This window comes from Eubalaena glacialis, chromosome 17 (assembly GCF_028564815.1).
Source record: "Eubalaena glacialis isolate mEubGla1 chromosome 17, mEubGla1.1.hap2.+ XY, whole genome shotgun sequence".
Lineage (NCBI taxonomy): Eukaryota > Metazoa > Chordata > Mammalia > Artiodactyla > Balaenidae > Eubalaena > Eubalaena glacialis.
In genome coordinates, this window is record NC_083732.1 from 81,755,556 (window position 1) to 81,779,170 (window position 23,615).

Consider the following 23,615-nt stretch of genomic DNA (forward strand, 5'->3'; position numbering starts at 1 on the left):
TAATCACCCAAGAAGCTTTCACTTAATGCCACTTATATATGGTAGTTGCCATAAGAAAATATCATTTCATGGGCCATTAATGGGCTTAACAGTCTTATTTTTAAAAAAATTAAAATTCTCACAGTTCATAATTTTTACGTGGAGTTGAAGCAAAAGCACAATGCTATGGCCCCTCATTTCACTTCAGCTAATATTTATTTAACACCTTCCTGGGCTTGATGCTCTGTGCGTATTGCCTCTTTAACTCACCCAGCAACCCCACCGCGTAGCCGTTAATACCCCTTGGAAATGAGGAAATTGGTTCAGCAAGGTTAAGTTCCTTTGCAAATGTCATAGTGCTAGGAGACTGCAAAGTCATGATTCAGCCCCAGGTGGGTCAGACACCAGGGTCTTTGCTCTTTCCACTGTAACAGGCAGCCTCAGAGAAGCCAACAAATAAACTTAGCAACTGTGGTGGGCTAAGGGTCTAGAACTGGGCTGTTGGGTGCAGTAGATGCTTCCACCACAAGCAAGCTGTGAGACCTTGGCCACATTCTCTTAGTTGGCCTGTGCCTCAGTTTCCCCAGCTGTAAAATGGGAATAATAACGATAGTGCCCCCATCAGACTTGTGGCCAGTTAGACCACACACACAAAGCCCTTGGAAGGGAGCCTGGCACCCACACCAGCATTCAGTGCAGGTGCCTGTTGTTATTATCTCCAGCCTGCTTGCACTTAACCTTCAGCCACAGAACAAACCAGCTGTGTATGTTTCCATGAGCTGTGCGTACTCCACCTTCAGGTGTGTCAAGGCATCAGCGTGGCCTCCGGGACTCTCTCATGTGTACTATGACAATGGATACAATCCTCTGGTTTTCCTGTCTGAAGTTTTAATCTTATATTTTGGTACCTTATATATTTCTCCTGTAGCTCCTTTAAGATTTTTTATAGATGAAAATATTCAATTCTTTTTTTTTTAACCTTTTATTTTATACTGGAGTATAGCTGATTAACAATGCTGGGTTAGTTTCAGGTGTACAGCAAAGTGATTCAGTTATGCATATACACGTACCTATTCTTTTTCAAATTCTTTTCCCGTTTAGGTTGTTACATAATATTGAGCAGAGTTCCCTGTGCTATACAGTAGGTCTGTGTTCCACTTTAAATATAGCAGTGTGTGCGTGTCAATCCCAAACTCCTTAACTATCCCTCCCCCTACCCTTCCCCCCGCCAGTAATCATATTCAATTCCTTAGTGTCATACACAACTTAAGACTTCACATATGCTCTCCTCCCTCCTCCCCACAGCCCCCATGGTCTGGAATATTCTTCCATCGCCCTTCTCCTGACCAACAGCCACCACTAGTTGGAAGCCTTCCTGGATCGCACCCTCCACCCTCCCCCGGCTCTGAGCTCCTGCCCTCCTTGGTCCTTGCCTTTAAACCAACGTTACCCATTGCCTTGGAACTATCTGTAACTGTCTCTCTCCTTCCATTAGACAGTAAGCTAAATGCCCATGAGTCCCATAGTCCTGTCTCCAACTCTGGACATGTGCTTATATCAACCTACTTGACATCACCACAGGGATATCGCAGAGTTACTTAAAACCTGGTTTTTCCTGGTGTCTCCTGGCTCTGTAAATGATGTCTTTGTTGGAGCAGCCCCAGAAGCAGATCCCAAGACAGGGGTTCAAGCACAAGTAGTTTGTTGGGATGATTCAGGGAATACCAGGAGGAGAGTGGAGAAATATGATAGGAAGGAAAGTCAGCTACTAAAGGGTAGATTACTAATCCAGCCCTGACAGTGGATGACTGACATTTAATTCCATGGAAAACAGGAACACATACCTCAGAATTATCCCACGTGCAGATCAAAGGATTGCAAGTATTTATACATCAAATCCAAAAAGTCACTAGTTGAAGGCTGTTTCTAGAGGCATAAATTCCCCAGCACTTCCAGGCTACCCCACACGCATGGGCCACCCAGCCTCTCACAGTTCCAGAAGTCCTCAGGGGCAGAGGTGAAATACTGCTGGGGGATCTGGATGGAGCGCACTGAAATGGTCAGGTCCCAGGGATATGCGGGGGAGAGGGGGCACACGACTCATCCAGAACATCTGGGACACATTCTTAACACTTCCTTCTCCCTCGGTCTCTGTATCCAGCATAGCACCGAGCTCTGTCACTTTTATCCCCCAAGCTCCCTTGGAGACCTTTCTCCTACCCCATTATCCCCATTCACGTGGACTCCTGCCATCACCATTCACTCCCCTTCCCCATAAGAGACTGAAACATGCAACTTGCTGTTCCTTCAATGAGAGGAATGGAATTCCCAACCATTGGCATTAGACCCAGCCATGTGACTTGTACCAGCCAATCAAATGTGATCAAAACTGACAGCACGTCACTTCTGAGCAGAAGCTTGAAGGACCTGCCTGTGGTCAGCCGTAGCCCTTTTCCCTCTGCCATGAGAACCATACACCCCACCGAAAAACCTTTGCCATCACACTGGATCCCAGAATGAAGAGGACACTTGGAAAAGAGCCAAAGCTACCCACGGCCAATATGTAACGTGAGCAAGAAATAAAGCTTTGCTGATGGAAGCCGCCGAGAATTTGGGATAAATGTTTCCTCAGCGTAACCTAGTGAAAGCCGACTACCATATCTCTGAACAGTCCCACCGCACACACTCTGGCCTCCTCCCCTCTCCCACTGGGTAATGTCTTAAAAATACAGACCTGATTCTGTTATTCTCTTGCTTAAAGTGGTTTCATTGCTCTTAGAAGAAACATCCAAGGCTCGGTCATGGCTGCCAAGGCTCTGATCCCAGCCTCCTTCTCCAGCATCCCCTGGTCCCACCGTCTGTCTCCTCTGCATTCCAATCACTGTGCCCTTTTTCACACCTGGAAGCTGTCACACTCCCTTCCACCCAGAGTCTTTACACATGCTGGGGTTTTTTCCCCTAGAATTTTCTTCCCTTCCTTTTCTCTATGCGTACTTAATTCTTATTCTTCCTTAGACCTTAGCTCAGAAGAACTTGTGTTCATTCAAGGGGTATTTCCTGAGTGTCTTCTAATGTTATAATCTCCTCTATCCTCTGGGGATACAGGGACCACAGTTCTTCAGGAACACTGTTCTTTTGCCCACATGGCACCTCGTCCTGTTCTTCCGTGGTCCTTATTCCATGCGTAATCATATATCTATATACGTGATCTATGGTTATTTGAATGATGTCTGTCTCCCTCACTAGACTAGAAGCTTCATGAAAACAGGGCCCAAATCTGCAGCATTTTCCACTGTGTCCTCCATGTTTAACATAGACCTGGCACATAATAGATTTCATTAAATATTTTGAATGAAACAGAACTTACTATGTGGCAGGCATACCTCATAAGAACACTATTCACTGGGTACTATTGTGATCCCCCTTTTATGAGGGAAACACAAAAGTTAAATTACTTGCCAAGGTCATCCAGCTAAAATGTTATAGAGCTGAGATTCACATCCAGGCAGTCTGGCTCCAAAGACCATGCCCTTAGCCACTATAAGTGAATTAGTGAGTGAGTTAATTAATGCAGGAAGGAAGGAAGGAGGGAGGAAGGGAGGAAGGAAAGTCCTTGGAGCAGTGGACCCTATTTACTGCTCCCCACACAGTGTTGGCTAAGAAAAGATCCAGCACTTACCAAGTATTTAACAAGTACTTGTTGAACGAATGAATCAATCAATCAACCATGGATAAACAAATGAGTTGTCCCAGTGGTCTGCAATTTCCATCAGCAGCGACGTGGCAAGTCCCTTCCTTCTAGAACTCAAGACACACAAGTACTATCTGTGGCAGCAGTAACCTCTGAGTCTTCAGGTCAATGACAGTGACCCTTCCTGTGGAACACAGAAGGTCCACATTTATGAGAAGATCCTCACCCAAAGGTCTCCCCTTAGCCCTTGGACCCCTCTTCCCATCTTAGATGCCACCGCAGAAGGCCCTGCCTTCCCCGGGGAAGGTGGGGAGAGGAGAGCTGTCTGTAGTGTTTTTACACCTCTAATCAGCTGGGAAAGGACCCCAGCTTGAGTCCCTGGGAACTCCAACCAGCAGCCATTTGCAGGGAGAGGGGTCTGGCTTTACAGAAGATGCTGAGCCTCTTGGGTTCACCAACCAGCAACTGGAGAAAAGCGACTTAGGCAGCATGTATGTCCCCTTGAGAAGCCACATCACACCTTTTACTAAGCTAATCTGAAATGAATATCACACTAACACTCTTGGTCCGATTGGACGCACCAATGCTCCTCACTTGCCTTGGCTCCTAAAGAGATGTACAACAGCATCGTCAAATCAGAATGCCCACGAAACGCGCTCAGAACATTACTACATGAACTCAGGATATTTCTTTCAAAAAATGTTTAGGCCACTGAGACACTGCTTGAGCTAAATAGATGCCTAAGACTCTACACCAGCCCCCAGGGGCTCACAGCACAGGGGAGACAGACAGTTCTCTGGCAATTTTGCGTAGAAAATGCTAGGAGCCCAAAGGAGAGAAACATCACTTAGCCTAAGAGAGGGCATCTTGCAGGCTGTAATACTGGAGTTGGTCCCTATGCTTCTTACATGGGAGGCCTTCGTAAAGCAAAAAAACAAAAAACAAAAAAGTTTTCTAAAACAAAGAATTGTCTTTATATTTTTCAAAAGATTGTTTGATGTTATTTACCAATAAAGGAAAATAATAACAACATCCAAGGCACCTCCAGACCTGGTCCAGGCTTGCTTCCCGCCTTCCTGCTCACTGCAGCCCTGGCCCTCTGACACCCAGCTCTGCTCACCCTCTTGCAGGTCCCCAGCACCAGAAATGCCAAGCTTTCTATGCTGCTCCATTGTCTGAAGCAACTTTCAGGGTCTAGCTTTGCTGGAATTCTTCAGAATTGACCAAGGCCTCCCCCCTCTCAGAGCCTCCCATCAGCTTCCCTGGTAGGGCAGGGGGCCACATCCACAGACTCTCACAGGCTCCCATGCTGTCCTGGTGAGGCCGTGAACAACAGGAGGGCAGCAACCCCCTGGCCACCTGCCAGGCTCCTAGGGGCACCCAGCGACTATTTGCTGAGAAGTGACTGGATGGACGGGTTGGATAAATGATGGATGAACAAATGGTTGTATCTGACAATCACACTTACAAATCAGAAGGGAAACAAAAATCTGCCTTTGCACAGGAAATATAGAACTAACCAAATACTCCATCACCACTTATTCATTTTACTCCTGGGAGGAAACCCAATCCATAGTCTACTTATTATTCCTCTGGATAAAATTCAAACGTAGCTTAGAGCCTATAGGTGTCAGCTCCAAATCCCAGCTCTGTCTCTTCCATTTACGTCCAAAGCATCACTTTCCTCTTCTGTGTGTTCATAACATGCATTCATTCATTCAAAGATTCAACAAACACTTCTCAAGTACCTAAAATGTGTGAAGCATTGTTCTAGGCACACAAGGATATAGCAACAACAACAAAAAAAACATGGTTCTAATAAAGGAAGAGAGACAAACAACAAAATAAACAACTAAGATATTGCATGTGAGATGGCAGATGCTATGGAGAAAAATACTGCAAGGAAGGTGGATAGGGAGTATGGAGGGAACTAAAACTTAAACTGGGCTGGTCAAGGGAGGCCTTTGAACAGGGACCTGAAGAACAGGAGGGAGGGAGCCATGTGGAGACCTGGGGGGAAGAGTGCTCCAGGCAGAGGACACAGCAAGGGCAAATGCCCTGGGAACTGAATGAGATGGGTGAGTTTGAAGTACAAAAACAGGGAAATATGGCTGATGCTGATTGAGCCAAAGAAGAGGCGGAGAGAGAGGTAATGAGGGCTGACCATCCAAGCCCAGGAAACCATGTTGAGGTCCTTGACTTGTGCTCTGAGTGAGAGGTGTGGGACGTTATGGGCATTGGAGCAGGAGGGGTAAAGGGAAGTGACTTATATCTTAATGCTCACTGGCTGCTGTGTTGAGAACCGACTGAAGGGAGCAAGGCCAGAAGCAGGGAGGCCAGGTAGGCAGCCAGATGAGAGGTGGTGATGGCTTGGACTAGGAGATAGTTGTGAGAGTGATAAGAAGTGGTCAGATTCTGGATACGTCTTGAGAGTAGAGCCAAAAGGATTGATCACATGCTGTGAGATAAAGAATGGAGTCAGGATGACTTGAAGATTTCGACCTCCCTCACTGGGTTGTTATAAGAAAAAGATACCTGGTGAGTACCCAAAGAATGTCAATATTGGGGTTGTGACCGTGATTTGATTTGTACAAAAACGTGATTAGCTCTTTAGTTGATCCACAGCAAAGTAGAAAAAGTAATTAAGGAGAGACATTCCTAGGAGACAACTGATTGGAAGGAAGAGAAATGCCAGTTAGGAATAGAAGGCTGAACGAATTCATTAAGAGGGGACATGAGGAGTCACAAAGCCACAGGCACTCAAAGCCAGTCAGTAGGGAGACCCACGTTCCGGAATGCCTTAGTAAGTCCCTGAGAATTGTCTTACAAAAGCTCATTTTCTTAATGTCAGTGAGTCATCCAGAAGATCAAATTGCGTTTATTGTATTATGCTTGAAAGATCAGTAAAGTGTGAACTCATTATAGGAAAACTTCCATCCGAAATACTGAAAATAAAATACTTGGCACTTTAAAGGATAACTCCTCAGATACCTGGGGAAAAAAATGGCCTGAGACTCTAGGAAGCTGCATTTTAGTGTTAACAGCGGAAATTCACCTACATGTAAAATCTGAAAGATGCATTCACATCTATTACTTCCTTTGATGCTCATAGAAGCCCTAGAGATAGGTAATTATCCCTAACTTCATGGGCATGAATCTTTATTGGCCCCGAAATATGAAGTGATTTGTTTGAAGTCAATGGCAGAATGGGTCAAGAGCCAATGCTGGGGATGCAGGAAAAGGACTCTTCCTGGTCAGTTTCTTGTCACTGGCCCGAGCTCTCCCAATGTCCATGTTCTTAGGAGAGTCGCTCACAGTAGCAAGATCAAGACCTAGAATTGAAATCCAGTTCTACCACTAATACCTGTGTAACTTACTATAATCTAAATAAGAGACAGCCAAACATTTTCATTTACATTCCAACTTTAATTAATCCATGATGATTTCCAGGAGTCCTGTGTTGAGGGATTCCATGATGAGACAGACTCAGCTGGAAACAGACATGAATTGGATTAGCAGTGTCCGCCAGGAGCAGTGGCTGGGCAACAGAGGCATGCATTGGGTTCTGTGACCTATAAATTCCCTTCCGAGTTTCACAACAGATGATTCTGTCTAAACAGAGAAGTCTGGACCATGAATAAAGAAGGAACGGAAATTCACAAATAGAGCAGACTTGCTACATATTAATCTGCTTTCCACAACACCGAGAGCCTCCAGCGGAGACTTTTTGTATCATAACAACGTTTTCCAATATTTATACTTCATGTTTTTGAATATCCTCGTTCTGAGAAGCTCAAGGTGATACTTACTTAGACTTTTGCATATTTTCCAATTGCCAGTTGTCAAAATTTTATCTTAATCTTAAACTATAGCCAACAGGCCTTTGTTCATATTTCCAGAATGTGTGTTACTGTTAATAGTGGAAGTCGTTTTATTGCCTAATCAGTTATTCTACAAATCCTAATTTATTAAATATATGACATTTTTACAGGGAAATAAAACCTTGGCCTAAAAGTAATAAATAGAACCTACAGTGGGGGCAGTGATGTAATTCCTACACTCATCTCTACCAAGAATAATTTTCACAGTGAACAACTCATATTATTTGGGGGATGGTAGTTTCTATGGTTTAATTGTGATGTCTCATTTTGGATCAAGGCTATAATAAACATTTTTGATGTGTCTGTATAACAATGGTCATCTCTGACCGTCTCGAAAGGAAGAGGGCTAACCACAGCTTCTTTGACTCTGATTAATGTCAGAAATCCTCTAAGATTTATTGCTGCAGACAGTAGCATACCTATGAAATTCACTTGCCTCAGAGAAGTTACCATTTTTGAGCCACAATATATGTCCGGGTACCTTTTATCCCCTACTTAATTTTACGCTCATAGCATTCATGGCAGGTGTTTTGTTTTTTTATCTTGGTATTAAAGATAAGGAAACAGACGTAAGCTCATTGATTCAACAAATATTTCTTGAGCACATATTAGATGTCAGAGGCCAATTATATAACAGGTGATATAACTAGTAAATGGCAGAGCCCAGATTGGAACTCAGCCATCTGACCCCAGTTACCTGATCTCTCCTCTCCCCCAGCATCTCTCACACTGTGTTCAGATATATCCCACCTACATCAGAGTGATCCAGGGTGTTTGTAATAACATATCCTTGGTCTCACTCAGACTTACTGAATCAGAATCTGATTGAGGAGCTTGAGAATCTATCTTTTGACCAAAAGCAACTTTGCCGATTCTACATACAATAGCATTAAGAACAACTGCTTTTAATTATATCTTACCCCCAAAATACTTTAAGCAAGAAGAGGGTAGGTACAATGGCTGATTGATAGTAGGCGTTCGATAAATATTTGGTGTGTCACCGCGTAACTACGGCAGCACATAATACATCATTTTATTATGTCAGGCGAACACTAGAAAACGAGCAAAATTTTCGTCATTAAATAAGGAATAATTTTTTTTAAAAAAATAGAAAATAAGAAACAGAGCAAAATTTTTGTGATGCTTTCCAAATAAACAGCATTTTCACACAAGTATCAGTCTCCACAAAATGTCTTGTCAGTGGGAAAAGTTAGTAAAATAGCTTCTATAAATGAAATGGCTAAAATACTGAATAAATGGCCAAATATTTTCTTTTAAAATCAGAAGATCAAAGTTGGCAGTAACCTGAAAAGTCATGCATCTAACTCCCTACCTGACATTTGAGTCTTCTATGCCTTCTTTGCAACACTTCTAGAGCTGGGGAGATCACTGCCAGCAAGGGTTTCCCACTTAACGTCTATGTCCTTAAAGCATCTCCATGAAACTCTACTCAGTAGTCCAGTGTATACACTTAAACATGGCTATCCATTGCCCATGCATTTTCTCACTTAGATATGTGATGAGAATCAACATGTGTGATGTAGCTCTAAGCTAGGTGCTGTGCTCTCCGCTTTATGTACATCATCTCCTTTAACCTTCACAAAACCCACAAGAAATGATTGCTAAATGTATTAATTTCCTTAAGGTAATGTTCGTAATTACTATTGCTCTTCTAGGCTCTCAGTTTGACAATGCATCAAGCTAACATATAATACTCTAATAGAAGTACATATGAAGACACAGAAAAAGGCAAAATTCCAAAACTTCTTTGAAAACCAAAGATAGCAGTCAACTATTTAAAGAGGACTTATGGACTTTTTATTAACATCAAACGAAACTTGACTGATATCATGATTGGCACCTAAGTGTGTATCTCCACATAAAGCAGAGCAGTGAAGCCACTGGAAGGCAGTCAGGTAACTAGAAAAGGAGGAAAAGAGAGGACCATGCCTCAGGACTACTGTATATCACCTTCTGATAGTAAAGCAAACAAGAGGGAGGTTATAAAGGGAGATAAATACTATGTTTAGAAAGACCTTCCTCATGAAAAAATTACCAAACATTCAAAAACCAACATGAAAAGAATACTCAAGAAGAGGTTCATGGAAGGAGAAGGAGCCTAGACATTGGAGGAAGAGCATGTCTCTAAAAGTGATTTACCATAAGAGATAAAAGAAAACATTAAATCCATGGAGTTTGTAAACATGACCACATATTATTCTGTACCCTCCCTCCTAGCCCTCTGGTGATGCTTTTCCATATGAAACTCTGGGCTAGCCTAGGACTTAACTTTGACTGAGACCTTAGCAAATGTGATGCAAACCAAGGCTTGAAAAGTATTTGTGCATTAATGCTTGTCTTCCCTTGCTGCTCCATGGAACCCTGGGACTGCCCTATGCAAGAGGCTGGACTAGGAACTCAAGGATGTAAGATCACACGTCTCAGCTGAGGCCACCTACACCAGCAAGCCCGCCAATTGCCAGACAGATGAGTGAAGCAATCCTAGACCATCCACACCCAGCCAAGCCAGCCCAGAGCAGAAAAACCACCCAACTGACCTACAGAAGAGTGAGAAATAGTAAATGTGCTGTTATAAGTCACTAAGTTTTGTGGTGTTTATTTTTTTAATGTAGCAAAAGCCAACTGATACACATTTGCTTGGTTTCATCGGTAATATGCAAAAGACAACACTCGTTAAAAAGAAAAGCAAAGAAGCATAAAGAAGAACACTAGAAGAGATGAAAAAGGCAGTTGACTTCAAGCAGGAAATACTGCAATAAGACTAAAAATACAATAACAATTAAAATCAATATTGCAAGGGAGTGAAACAGAAACAGCACTGCAAGAGATTAAACAATGTAGAGAACAAGCTATAGATTTAATCTCAGGAGAGACAGGAAAAGGAATAAGAAACTAACATAATGGAAGTTTGATATGTAAGAAAAAGTTCTAAATCATGAGCAGTGCTAATTCCAGAAGAAAAAAGAAGAAACAACCACAGAGCTGGAAAAGGAGAGGAGAGGAGGAGCCGGAGGGGGGTGCGAGGGGGCAGAGGGAGAACGAAGGGGTGGGGAAGAGGGGACGGGAAGAAGAAAACCTTCCAGAGTCCAGATCAGTAAGGCACACTGCATTCCAGGGAACATGCATGCAGGGAACACACAGAAATATTTCTTTGCACTTTATAAATTACAAGATTAATAGAAAACTACAAATTTCAGGTTGTCCCAAATAGTTTATTCACAAAGAATCTGGAAGAAGAGAAGTAAGAGGAATGCCAGGGACAGAGGTATGGAGGGAAGAGAGAAAAAAAAGAGTCTATTGTTGACGGTGTCCCTAGTGTGTTCCTGTCCCTACTGTTCTAAACGCTTTATAGACCCTTTTTTTCCACTTGATCATTTTTTTTAAAAATCATTAGACAACTTCATACACCACAGAACCTCTTGAATATAAAACAGAAAATGCAAGATAATTACAACTGTTTTAAATATTAAAAATGAGAAAAATTATAATGTGTTCAAAATTAGACCCAGGTAAAAATTGTAGTTTTGAATACTTTATTTTCAATAATAAGCTAAGAAAACACTTTCATTTAAAAAATAGCAAGAACACAATAATGTATTTAAGTTAATATTAAAGAATTAGAAAATTAAAATAAATAGTCTATAAATTAACATTAGAAAAAATAAAATTTAAAAAGATGCTAAATAGAAGGACAGAAGGTTTTCAACTAAGGGTTAGCCCTCATACATTGCTGATGGGAATATAAAATGGTTCAGCCACTTGGAAAAAGGGTTTGGCACTTCCTCAAAAAGCTATATATACAGTTACCCAGCAATTTTTTTCCTAGTTATACATGAAAGAGAAAAGAAAACATATGTCCACACAAAAACTTGTTCACTAATGTCAGCAGCATTATTCATAATAGCCAAAAAATGCAAACAACCCAAATGTCCATTAACTGGTGAATGGATAAACAAAAGTGGTATACCCATACAATGGATAAAATAAAATAAAATAAAATATATTTGGTCTTAAAAAAAAAAAGGAATGGAGTACTGATACATGCTACAATATGGATGAACCTTGAGACATAATATTATGTGAAGTAAGCTAGACACAAAAAGACACATATGACTTAATTTATAGAAGATGTCTAGAATAGGCAAATCTATATAGAGAGAAAGTAGATTAGTGGTTCCAGGGGCTCGTGGGAGGGGGAAATTGCAGGAGGAACTGTGAAAGGGTCCAGGGTTTCTTTGGGGAATGATAAACGTGCTCTAAAATTAGACAGTGGTGATGGCTGCACAACAAAACCACTGCATTACACATTTTTAAAGGATGACTTTTATGGTACATGAATTATATCTCAATAAAGCCATCATTTTTAAGTTGAATAGCACACAACTGACTGAGTTAGACAACAGTATCAATGAAACAGAGCACATAGATCAGAAACAGAACTTCGTATAAATACGAATTAATATATGATAAGGGAAGAACAGCAAATAAATAGGGAAGAATATTCAGGACGTATTGTAAAAAATGGCTGCTTTTGCTAAAAACAAATACATCAAATTTAGATTCTCACTACTATGTGGCAAAATAAATCCTGTTAAGATTAATGATTTGTACGTATAAAGACACTAGGTACAAACATAGAGTATTTATTGCTCTACAGAAGAGGACAGACTTTCTCAGCACAAAAGCAACAGAAGCCACAAATTAGAACACCAAAGAGCATGCTATCTTACAATATAAATAAACATCTATAGAAGAGAAACGCCTACAAAATTTAAGACAGCAATAAAACTCAAGAAAATGTACCTAATAACTTCTTTGCACTAGTGTTTACCATTTTTATTTGAAGAGTTCATTAAAAATGGATGAATCCTTAATTGGAAAATGAATAAATAATATTAACAGACAGAAGAAAATCAAATAGCTAATGAATGTTCAATTTTATAAATAATAACAAAATATGGGGGCATTTTCCCATCTACCCAATTGGAAAATACTTACAAATTAGTGCTGCCAGGGAAAGAAGTGATAAGTTAGAAATTCTGGTGGAAGTACAGATCAGTACAGAAGCAGTTGTGCAATATGTAACAAGTTCTTAAAAATTCTAGTAGCCAGGTAAACACATAGCAATATTTGAAATAAATTTACTACAATAAAATTTAAGCTCTAAAAGAATTCACTATCGGCTTCCCTGGTGGCGCAGTGGTTGAGAATCTGCCTGCCAATGCAGGGGACACGGGTTCGAGCCCTGGTCTGGGAAGATCCCACATGCCGCGGAGCAACTAGGCCCGTGAGCCACAACTACTGAGCCTGCGCGTCTGGAGCCTGTGCTCCGCAACAAGAGAGGCCGCGATAGTGAGAGGCCCGCGCACCGCAATGAAGAGGGGCCCCCACTTGCCGCAACTAGAGAAAGCCCTCGCACAGAAACGAAGACCCAACACAGCCACAAATAAAATAAATTAAAAAAAAAAAAAGAATTCACTATCTGATAAAAGTACTTCTAGGAAGCTATCTTAAGAAAAAAAATCAGACCCATTTACTACCTTCTTTTAAAAGAAGTGGTCAGAAAGTGATGAGAAGGACAAAAGGGACCATTTTAAAACTGGACAAGGGAAAAAAACCAGAATTCTTATCAGAAAAAAATCAGATATATCAAAAATGATTCATACATATTATATTCATCCACTGGACAAATGTTCATTGAATACCTACCATGTGCCTGGGTCTGTTCTAGGTAATAAGGATTACAGCGGAGAAAAAACAGACATAAATGTCTGACATTGTATCGCCTATACATTAGACAGACAATAAATAAAATGTGCTACATTATATGGTGAAGAGGGCACTGGAGCAGTTGAGAGATGCTGGCGTCCCTGGGAAAATCTTCCCGTTCACCCCGATGTCCTGAACTTCCTTCTCTGTGGTGGCTGCCCTCAGGTGGACATTCAAGAGAGGTACAAAGACCCTTGCACCTAGAACACACTAACATGACAGAAGTCCCTCCACCAGCCTCCTCCCCAGGTTTCCATCCAGCCCTTGGCTCTGGCCCTGAGTCAGAGTGTACTTCTTAGCTCAGCTCTCCTTTCCCTCCACCCAACTTAAACGACCAAGTACGCTGCCGCCGCTCTGCACCCTTCCATTGCCCTTGTCATTCAGGGGGTCCCATGAGTGGGGCTGCAGTATGGCAACAGTGCCTTTTGGTTACACCCTCATCTTTCTTGCTGACCCATCTACTAACCAGGCCCCAGTATTCTTCCTCCTAGGTCAGTAACTATAGGGAATTGAAAAAAACACTGGTTCCTCTGGTCAATGGTCACAAGTTTTGGGGGGAACTTTTGGAGGAATTGTTACTATGTTTGCTTGCTGCCATTTTACAGGTCTCTTCCATGAGGGCACTCAATCTCTCCTTCAAACGTGGGACTCTGGGTTTGAGAGCTGCCTCAGATCTAGAAACTGGGTGACAGACCACAAGTTGTCCATGGTGATGGCTAGCTTCAGCCCTCTCTTCACCAGCTCTTGATTTTTTTTCCAGTTACACAAGTCAAGCTACATCTCTATGGCCCCTTAGATCACCATGATCTACTAGCCATTGCTATAGATCCTGTAAGTCCAAGGCACCCTGGTTGTGCCTCTGGCCTTGCTGTCCCCTTATAGTAACTATGTCTTCCTGATTCTGGTAGTTAAGTGTCGACACCTGACTCCGCTAGCTAGAACCTATCATGTCCATTTCGAGGACATCACCTGCTTCTGTCAACCCTGGCCCATAAATGCCACTGAGTTTTTCAAAGAGTCCATGCCCCGCCCTGCCCCCAGCAGTGTCTTCCTTATTGGCTAAGTGAAGGGCATGTCCTGAGTATCCTCCCAGGGAACATAATCAAAGTAGTGTACTCTCTGGTCTCACATAATAAATCCAGTCTATTCTTCCCATCTCTCTGAGCCTTCTGACCTCTCCTCCTCATTTCTCTGCTAAGGTTGTTCTGGCTCCTCCTTGTTCCCATCATTGTTTCCAAGTCTCAGCGAGTCATCCCAACAGATTAGGATTGGCTCCAAGGTGTCCTTGCCAGGACGTTAAATCTTGAACCACAGGAGAACGCCCTTGTATCAGTAAATGTCCTCCTGCCCAGCTGGACACTGTAAATCCTCTAGTCTGTGATGTTCTAGTTCCAACCCATGCATATTATCCAGATCCCGTAATAATATCAGTATCTAAGCTATTTCCTCCAAGAGCAAAGGAAATGAAAGAGGGAAAAGGGGGTCATTTCTAAAGAAAGATCCAAGGAAGTCTTCATAGAGATGACACTAGATCTGAGTGTCAGGAGCTGAGGAGAGTTTCAGAAGGCAGAGGGGGCTGCGGAGAGAGAGAAGGGCTCGCCATGTGTGAGCAACGGCACAGGGTACCAAGTGGCCGGGCACATCGAGGAAACAGCTAGAAGAGCAATTTAGTAGGAGTGGAGAGTGTGAACGGAGTGCAAGACAAAGCTCAGGATGTGGACGAGGGTCACTGAAGGAGGGGCTCATGCGCTAAATGAGGATGCTCCCAGGCACACACATTCACTAGTGCTCACCCCAGCCCCACGCTGGAAGGATAACGGACAACAGTTCTGCAGGGCTCAAATACCCCATTTAAAAGACTGTGGTTTGGAAGGACAGATATTTGTTTAGATACCAGAGTTGAGATAATCTTAACGATGGAGCCTACAGAGTAGACGCTGTGGGGAGGCTGAAATTCCATCTGCATGTCGGTGTCAAGTTTAGTGGAGGAAGTGATTCTCTACCTCACCTGCTGCTGAGAATGGAGTGTCTGATTGACACCACCTGCCAGTCAGACTGGCTGCCATTTTTTATTGCTTTTGTGTTCCACACATTTTACATCTATTTCTTATATCTATTTCACGCAGTTTCCCTATTTTAGAGATGAGGAAGTTGAGTTTAGAGAGGTTCAATGCTGTCCCCAAGCTGTCCCAGCCAGTAAGCAACAGAGCTGGAATTCAGACCCAGGCTTCTTGGTTGAGTCATCTCCAAACATGACGCTTCATCATGTCTGACATGGAAATCAAACAGGCTAATGTAAAGGTTGAAGCTCTCCAGGATTTGCATCTGTGTGGCTTTCTGTTTAATATCTGTCTGGGTAACTTCTCTGAATTATTGCAAGATGATGATGATGATGATGAGAGTAATAATAATAATAAACATATATGAAAGGGCATTGTCAATGATTATAATATACAACAAAATATAAGGAATTTGCTGTTGTTTTTATTATTAGTACTCACATTATTTTGTTTAATTTTTATTGTCATCAGCATCTTAATTTAAAATCATAACAGGTTAAAGAATTATTAGCAAGGCGAGTAATGCAACCCCTCACTGTGCTTTGTTCTTTTCCACTTGGGACTATAAATTAAATGTGTGAGAAAACTAACCTTTACTCCGGAGGAGAGATGATTTAATGTTGAATGACACCAACCCAGGTAGAAAACATCCCCAATGAAATAGGAACTCCAAGAGTGATTTAATGCTTGTTCAAGCGGGAGAAAATCACCCCACGAGGCAATTAGCTCTGGATAACATGACCAATGGGTTTCTGGACCTTGATGAGCGAAGGTGAGGAAGGTCCATAAAATCTGCAGGGAGCCATCCAGGAGGATCACAGTTTGTAACCAAAACATCCAGAGAGGGAGGGAGAGACACATGGCATCTGGCAGAAAGAATTATTTATCCAGATATTTATTCCAGCTCGACACCAAGCACCTGGAGGGAGCATCCGAGCATCTGTCTGAGGCTGTTTGTTATGGGGGTGGGGTGCACGCGCGTGTGTGCGAGTGTGTGTGTGTGCATCTGTGTGTATGCATGTGTATGTGTATGCGTGTGTGTGTGTGCACGCATGCATTTGTGTGTGTGAGAGCCCGTACCAAATGGAATAAATCAAACAAAACATCTGCAGAAAAGATGGAATGACCGAGGCAGGACAGAGCAGTTGTAAGCCCTCAGTTCTTTGAAATCAGACACAGATGTATTTAAATCCCAGCTCCGATGCTTACTGTGTGTGCCTCAGAAATTTTCTTAAGCTTCCTAAGTTTCAGTTTCCTGTTATGGAAAATGGGAATCGTAACCGAGAGGGTCGCTCTGGGGATTATGTGAGTAAACGTATGTAATGTGCCAGCTACAGAATAAGGAATTAGTAAACCCTGGCCACTATCACAACCACTGTTGTTGTTGCCAGTCTACTCTGTGAGCCCTGTGGAAGGATAATAAAGCAAAAACCAGACGGGTGGAATTTTCCTCTTTTTAACCAGACATGTACATCTCTAATAAAGCAGCTGGGATTTCAAATCATCAGAAAAGTGAAAGATTGGGTCACATTCAAAGAACAGATTTTGAATTATTTTGAAGCAAATTCTTCACAAAACATAAGGTTCTTGCCATGCAAAGTGTGCTCGGCATCACCTGGGAGCTTGTTAGAAATGCACTGTCTCGGGTCCCACCCTAGAGTCTACTAAATCAGAGTCTGCACTTTAACAAGATCCCCACGCAATTCATAAGCACTGAGCTAGGACAGAGTCTGCTTTTGTCCACGATCACATCAAATCCTCTAATGAACGAAAAGGAAAGGTCCATTTAGCCAAGCAGCCGATCCATTCAGTCAGACCTGATCCATTTATGCCCCAACAAGGAAAGAGCAGAGCCGACCAGCTCAAATGGAGCAATGCCCAATGCAATCAGCCTAAATGGGAAGCAGATGGTGCAGTGAAGGGCCTCCGAAAATATTTTAAATAAGACAGTCCCTTGCTCCCCATGAAGTTTACAACCTATTAGGGGTAACGGAGGAGTAGACCGCTAAGTCAAATTGCTAGATAAGTAACAAGGAGAGGAGGCAATTTTCTGACTTGGAAAATCAGAGTAGCCTTCTTGGAGAATGTAGCATTTCTGGTGGTCAGTTAATGAATGAGCAGGATTTCAACAGGTGAAGAAGGAAAGGAAGATGCAGCTCAAGTAGAGGGGATCCATGGGGTGGAACAGCAGAAAAGTGTCTGATGTGTTCAGATGCATGAATGGACACAATGAGAGTTAAAGCTTGAATGGGCTGGATCATATAGTCTTGAAAGCTGAATCAGGTGTCCCAACTTCCACATCAAGGTGAAGAAAATCAAAACATTTAGGAATTTTGCCTTAAACAGGGAACTGTCTTGAATGTGTTTTTAGGCCGCAAGTGATACCTATTTTCTTCAGACTTCTGCGTAAACAATAGGGTGTAATCTCCCTGTGACTAGAGACAAGACAATTCTATGTATTCTGGCCTTGACGTGTCATGTGTGGTGTCAGAGTCAGACCCCCGCTGGTCCTCACTTAGGTATAGAAGGAAACCACCTCTCTCTTTGGGGATTTCTAGACTTATTCACTATGCACTGTAATTTACTCACTCTTCTGCAGTGCAGAGTTATTGCTGGAAAGCAGCCGCTCATTCTGGCCCCCCATTTTCCAGCCTCTCCTCACACGTACGTGTAATCGTAAGACTAATTCTCACCAGAAGAGTAGGAGTGGAAGTAGTGTGCTCATGCACAGGCCAGAGCTTTGAAGAAGTGGCCGTGTCTTCACTCTTTTCCTTGCTACAAGCTTGATGCAGATGATTACGAAACCCTAGGGGACGGTAGAGCCTGGGCCCCGAGTCTCCACGTGAAGTAAAGCTAACTACCAGCCAGGAACATCCACATCACCCTGATACTTACAAACAAACAAGAAATAAGCTTCTGTTGTATCTGAGCCACTACATGTTTTGGGGTCTATATGTTACAGCAGCTAGTATTAGACTAATACAGACCTCACAGGAGCAACTAATAGAATCAGAGGAAAGATGGATAAGAAGTTGCTTTATAAATTTTAATGTCCAGGGCTTCCCTGGTGGCGCAGTGGTTGAGAGTCTGCCTGCCAATGCAGGGGACACGGGTTCGAGCCCTGGTCTGGGAGGATCCCACATGCCGCGGAGCAACCGGGTCCGTGAGCCACAACTGCTGAGCCTGCGCGTCTGGAGCCTGTGCTCCGCAACAAGAGAGGCCGCGATAGTGAGAGGCCCGCACACCGCGATGAAGAGTGGCCCCTGCTTGCCGCAACTGGAGAAAGCCCTCGCACAGAAACGAAGACCCAACACAGTCAAAAATAAATAAAAACAAATAATAATAATAAATTATAATGTCCAGAATAACACTTTCGCTGCATTAAATATTCAACAAATATTGATGGAGCAGCTAATAGACACCAAGCATGTACTTGGTTCCGAGCAATCAGTGATAACAGGACAGACACACTCTCTCTCTCCCAGATTAGTATCCAGTCACTACCCCCCAGCTTCGGCTGGAGCGTAAGAATCACACCATCCGTCTTTCAGCAGAGGAAATAATGCATCCTATCCTCATTTATCCGTCCAAGGGGACAAAAGTCAGGCAAAATTAGAGCCTCTCTCATCGAATGGCTTTCACTGAGTTTCTATCTATGTAGTTACTTTTAAATACCTAACTTGCTTTGTTCCAGACAAGATTTAAGACAACTTACAAGAAAGCTTAATTTAAAAATAAAAATGAGAGATGTAAAAATAGAGTGAGAACATGAAATGCAGCCACGATTATAGCTAAATATGCAGTCACTAATGACTTACTCCCTTGCTACAAATTTAGCTCTGGGCTTCCTGGAAGCCGGATCAAAATGTGATATTCTTTAGTGGTATGATATCTGTAATTAACTATTCAGTGTCTGTATTCCCCATAGACTGGAGGTTTCATGGAGGACAAAGTCTGTCTTTTACTTCCTGTTGTACCCACATGATGTAGCCTAGTTCCTGGTCCACAGAAGTCTCCGAGAAGCTTACCGTCAGGTAAAAGCAGATCAAGCCTGAGGTCCAGTCACACCTGGCACTGAGACAAAGAGGCACATCCCCCCAGATCCCCAGCAAGATGAGCCAGCGTGGTGATGAACAGCATATCCTCATCATATGCTTGCAGTGGACCCAATGGTAAGTGACCTGTGGCTGGTCCCCATTTCCCAAACCCCATGTGTTCATGGCATCAGCCCAAAGCACAACACAGAAAAAGCAAATTCATTAGGGAATCCAGTATCCTGTGGTCCCAAACCCCAATTTCTGCTGGTCTGATATGGTTCAGGGAGGACTGCTGATGGCCTGGAGGAGCAGATGGTCACGTGACTTCTTAAGAAGCCTCTCAACACGATCTCCCTCATGGTGTTTTAGATCCCATCAACGAGGCAACTCTGACTTCATGTCTTTAACATATATAGGTCATTATAAGAAACCATTTTCTGAAGGCAGAATCTCCATTTTCCATGTGGAAAATTGAAAGGTACTGTCTACTCTGCCACTTAGGGGTTCAAATATGAAGATGTAATTGGTTGGATCAAAGTGACATATAAATGTCACTTTTGCTACAGAATTAGAGAAACCTTTCCTTCATGTCCTTTGGGTTCTTACGCTGACATGTTTCCCTTTTTTGCTTAGGCCCTTGATTCCAGAGACTGAATTGTCAAGATCACCAGTGTAGTCCCAGCTAGTTAGAAAGGTGCCCAGTGTAGGTGGCAGAGGATAAAGGGCCAGCAGGGGCAGCAGAGAGCAGGGCTATGTCTGAGATAAGCACTGAATGGAGGCAGATCTACAAACCCAGGCCACCGTGGGGACAGCACAGGATTCCCCAAGGCGTTCCCAAGAATGCACCGGAGTGAAAAAGCTGGGCTGGTGGTGAGCAGGAACCAGTGGCCTCTTGCACAACTCCACAGCACTATTTGCATTGGCCACCTTGAGTTCAATGCGATGGCTCCCCGTGAAGTTGTGCTGTGCATCTGACCTGCAGAGTGCGAGAGGGCTCATCAACAGTAACAATAAGAACCAACATTTGCTGAGTGCTTTGGATGTGCCATACACTGTGCTAAGGACTTTATAAGGATTAGCTCATCAGGCTCTCACAACAGCATTGAAAGTCGACACTGCTGTCATTCCCATTTTACAAAAGGGGGGTCTGAGACTTAGAGAAATTAAGTACTTATCCAAAATCATTCAGCTGGTAAATGATGAAACTAGAATTTGCACCCAGTCTGACGTCACTGCTCATGCCCTTAACCACTCCACTATTATTGCCTTCCTAAGAGTTGATAAAAGTAACTTTACTTTTCAAGATGATGTACCCAACAGTTTTCGAATTCTGCCCTAGCAACTGAGGACCCATGCCTGAATTTCACATGCTGATTCTACTACCTTGTCTAAGGGGACGTCTTCAAATTATGGTGCAGAGGTCAGTAGCCGCATGCACACATACGTCCTGGAGAGACATTCAGGCCCTGAAAGCGCTCCTAGCACAGCAGGATGGATGCAGCCTCTAACAGAGAGCTCTGCAGCAGTAACCTAGGCATTTATTATCAAGTCCCACTGGCTAAATTCTCCCTCCTGATGCTAGCAGGTGACTCCCATTCTCCATCACGAGAGCTGGGTGAGTGCATTCAAGGGCAGAGCACAGCCGGGGGCTGCATTTTGAAGGCATGAAGTCGGGGAGCAGGGAAGAGATGGCTTGTAACACATTATTCAGAGAGGAGCGGTCAGTGCAGAATAACCCTTGACCAGCAGCCAGGGCACATGTAACCAGGAGACACCTGTCTGCAACGTGAAGAGGGAACTGGCATCTTCACAGAAAGAAGACACACCCAGTGATGTGTTCTCAGTAAGTTTTCCAGGCATCCCCCAGATGCTTTTTACTCCCTCAGAGATAAATTGGCCTGGAAAGATGCAGCGTAATACGTTTCAACTTTTTTTTTTCTTTTTTTTTTGAGGGCTTTATTTTAGATCACCTTGTTCTTCAACTGACACTTCAATCCTCTAAATGTAGATTTCATGTTTTAGTCTGTTTGGAGCCTGGTTTGGTTTGGTGGTGTGCTTTTCCTTCCTTTTGCCGATGTAAGGAAGATCACACAACATAAAAGTTGTGGTTTAAGTTTTATTCAGGGTCTTGCTGAGGACTATAGCCCGGAGACAGCCACAGTTGGTACTGAGGAACTGCTCCAGAGACGTAGGGGGAGAAGCCGGTTTGTATATGATTTTTGGTTTTGGAATACGTGCAGTCAAGCATACATCTTGGTAAAAGATGACCGTTAATCATAAAGAACAGGTATTTCAAGTTAACGATTTGAGTGCTTTTCTATGAATGGGAAGACTCAGAAATCTGGGGTCACTGACAGTTTTCCTGAGATATGCATCTAATTATCTAAGGGGCCATTTATCCAAAGCACAGAGTGTCCCATCCTGTTTTTCATCCTGAATTTCTTCAGGTTGCACTGTCAGTGGGCAACTGCAGTGGGTTATGACATAACCCTTGTAGAACTGGGGAGAGAACAATGCTCTTTGTTCTTTGTTCGCCCTTTCCTTCCTCCTTCCTCCTTCCTTCCTTCCTTCCTTCCTTCCTTCCTCCCTCCCTCCCTTCCTCCCTCCCTCCCTTCCTCCCTCCCTCCCTTCCTCCCTTCCTCCCTCCTTCCCTCCCTTCCTTCCTCCTTCCTTCCTCCCTTCCTCCCTCCCTCCCTTCCTCCCTTCCTCCCTCCTTCCCTCCCTTCCTTCCTCCTTCCTTCCTCCCTTCCTTCCTCCCTCCCTTCCTTCCTTCCTTCCTTCCTTCCTCCTCCCTCCCTCCCTTCCTCCCTTCCTTCTTGCCTTCCTCCTTCCTTCCTCCCCCCTCCCTCCCTTCCTTCCTTCCTCCCTTCCTTCCTTCCTTCCTTCCTCCCTCCCTCCCTTCCTTCCTCCTCCCTTCCTCCCCCCCTCCCTCCCTCCCTTCCTTCCTTCCTCCCCCCCTTCCTTCCTTCCTTCCTCCTCCCTTCCTCCCTTCCTCCCTCCCTCCCTCCCTTCCTTCCTTCCTTCCTTCCTTTTTTCCCTCTCTCTCTCTCTTCCTCTTCTCTCTTTTTCTTTCTTTTTCTCTTCAGATATCTAGAGCCCTGCAGACTGAACTAAGTTTAGGATGATGTGCCTTCATTGTGCAGGAGCTCTACACATACAAACAAGAACAGAGAAGCAAATGACTGGATACAATCCAACCATCTGCATCTTTGCCCGTCTCCAGCCTCAGCTCCTCTAGCATCCTAGTCCCTCTGGGTACCGGCCGCCCCTACACTCTTCCAGATCCTGAAGCATACTGTCTCACCTCCAGGGCCACACTCGGGCTGCCCCTCTGCCTAGAGCAGGGCAGGTAGGGGCAGCACTGTGGTAGAGTTGAGAATTAATCACTAATCTGGAGTCAACCGTTTCTGTGCCCTGCCCCCAAGTCTCCTAATGTCTGAGGCCATTCACAGAAAGAAGACAAGGCTCCCTTCACCTAAGCTTCTGGATCAACCTAGAATATTACTGTAAAGTGTCATAGTGTTTATTTTTAAAGTTTCCCTCGTTTCATTTTAATTTTGCTTACAAATTTGAATCTTTGTCCAAATAACTTTTAGGGGATATGAAGAACATTTCCTATATTTTATGCCTTTTAAACGCCTTTGGGTGAGTGTGTAATCATGTACAGCCAAGCTATTCAAATCCTCTTGCGGTCTTTACCATCCTGCAACTTTGAAGCACTTTTCCCATCCAAGGGGCTAGCAGGTAAGCGAAATAATTGGAACAGATCTCAAGGTCTGGAGCAATAAGTACCTAATACAATTTCGCATTCTGTAGCAGATTTCTGTCTGTTTTCCTGAGATTTTGGAAAATCCCTAATTATAGTCCCCAACTATCTCTAGGCTTTCCAACAGGGCAATGCTAAGGGTACATTTTACAAACTGCTTTTTCTTCACGTAAGTGGAGGGAAACGCTGTGGAGAGGGTAGTTTGTTAAAGAGATTAGGGGAAAAGAGCAGAAGGTAAAAAAGGGATGTAAGCAGGTATGATAATAAAGCTGGTGGGGGAGAGAGAGAGATGGAGGGGGAGACTTTCAGAAAGTTCTGGTGAAAGTAGTTCTGTTTATGCCTTTGTTATAAAGTCCTTGAGAGAGGTTATTTGGGAGTCAGCACTTCATTCTGAGACCCCAGAATATCAAT

The 23,615-nt window shown here is 43.4% G+C and overlaps 1 protein-coding gene across 1 annotated transcript in view; it reads right to left on the bottom strand.

The window, feature by feature from the left end:
- Nucleotides 1-23,615, bottom strand: part of ZFAT (zinc finger and AT-hook domain containing) — a 452,145-nt gene that overhangs the window by 76,167 nt on the left and 352,363 nt on the right. Inside the window, exon 25 of the transcript XR_009697705.1 lies at nucleotides 3,659-3,854. The gene's annotated coding sequence lies outside the window, so the exon portion shown is untranslated. The remainder of the gene's footprint in view (nucleotides 1-3,658; nucleotides 3,855-23,615) is intronic.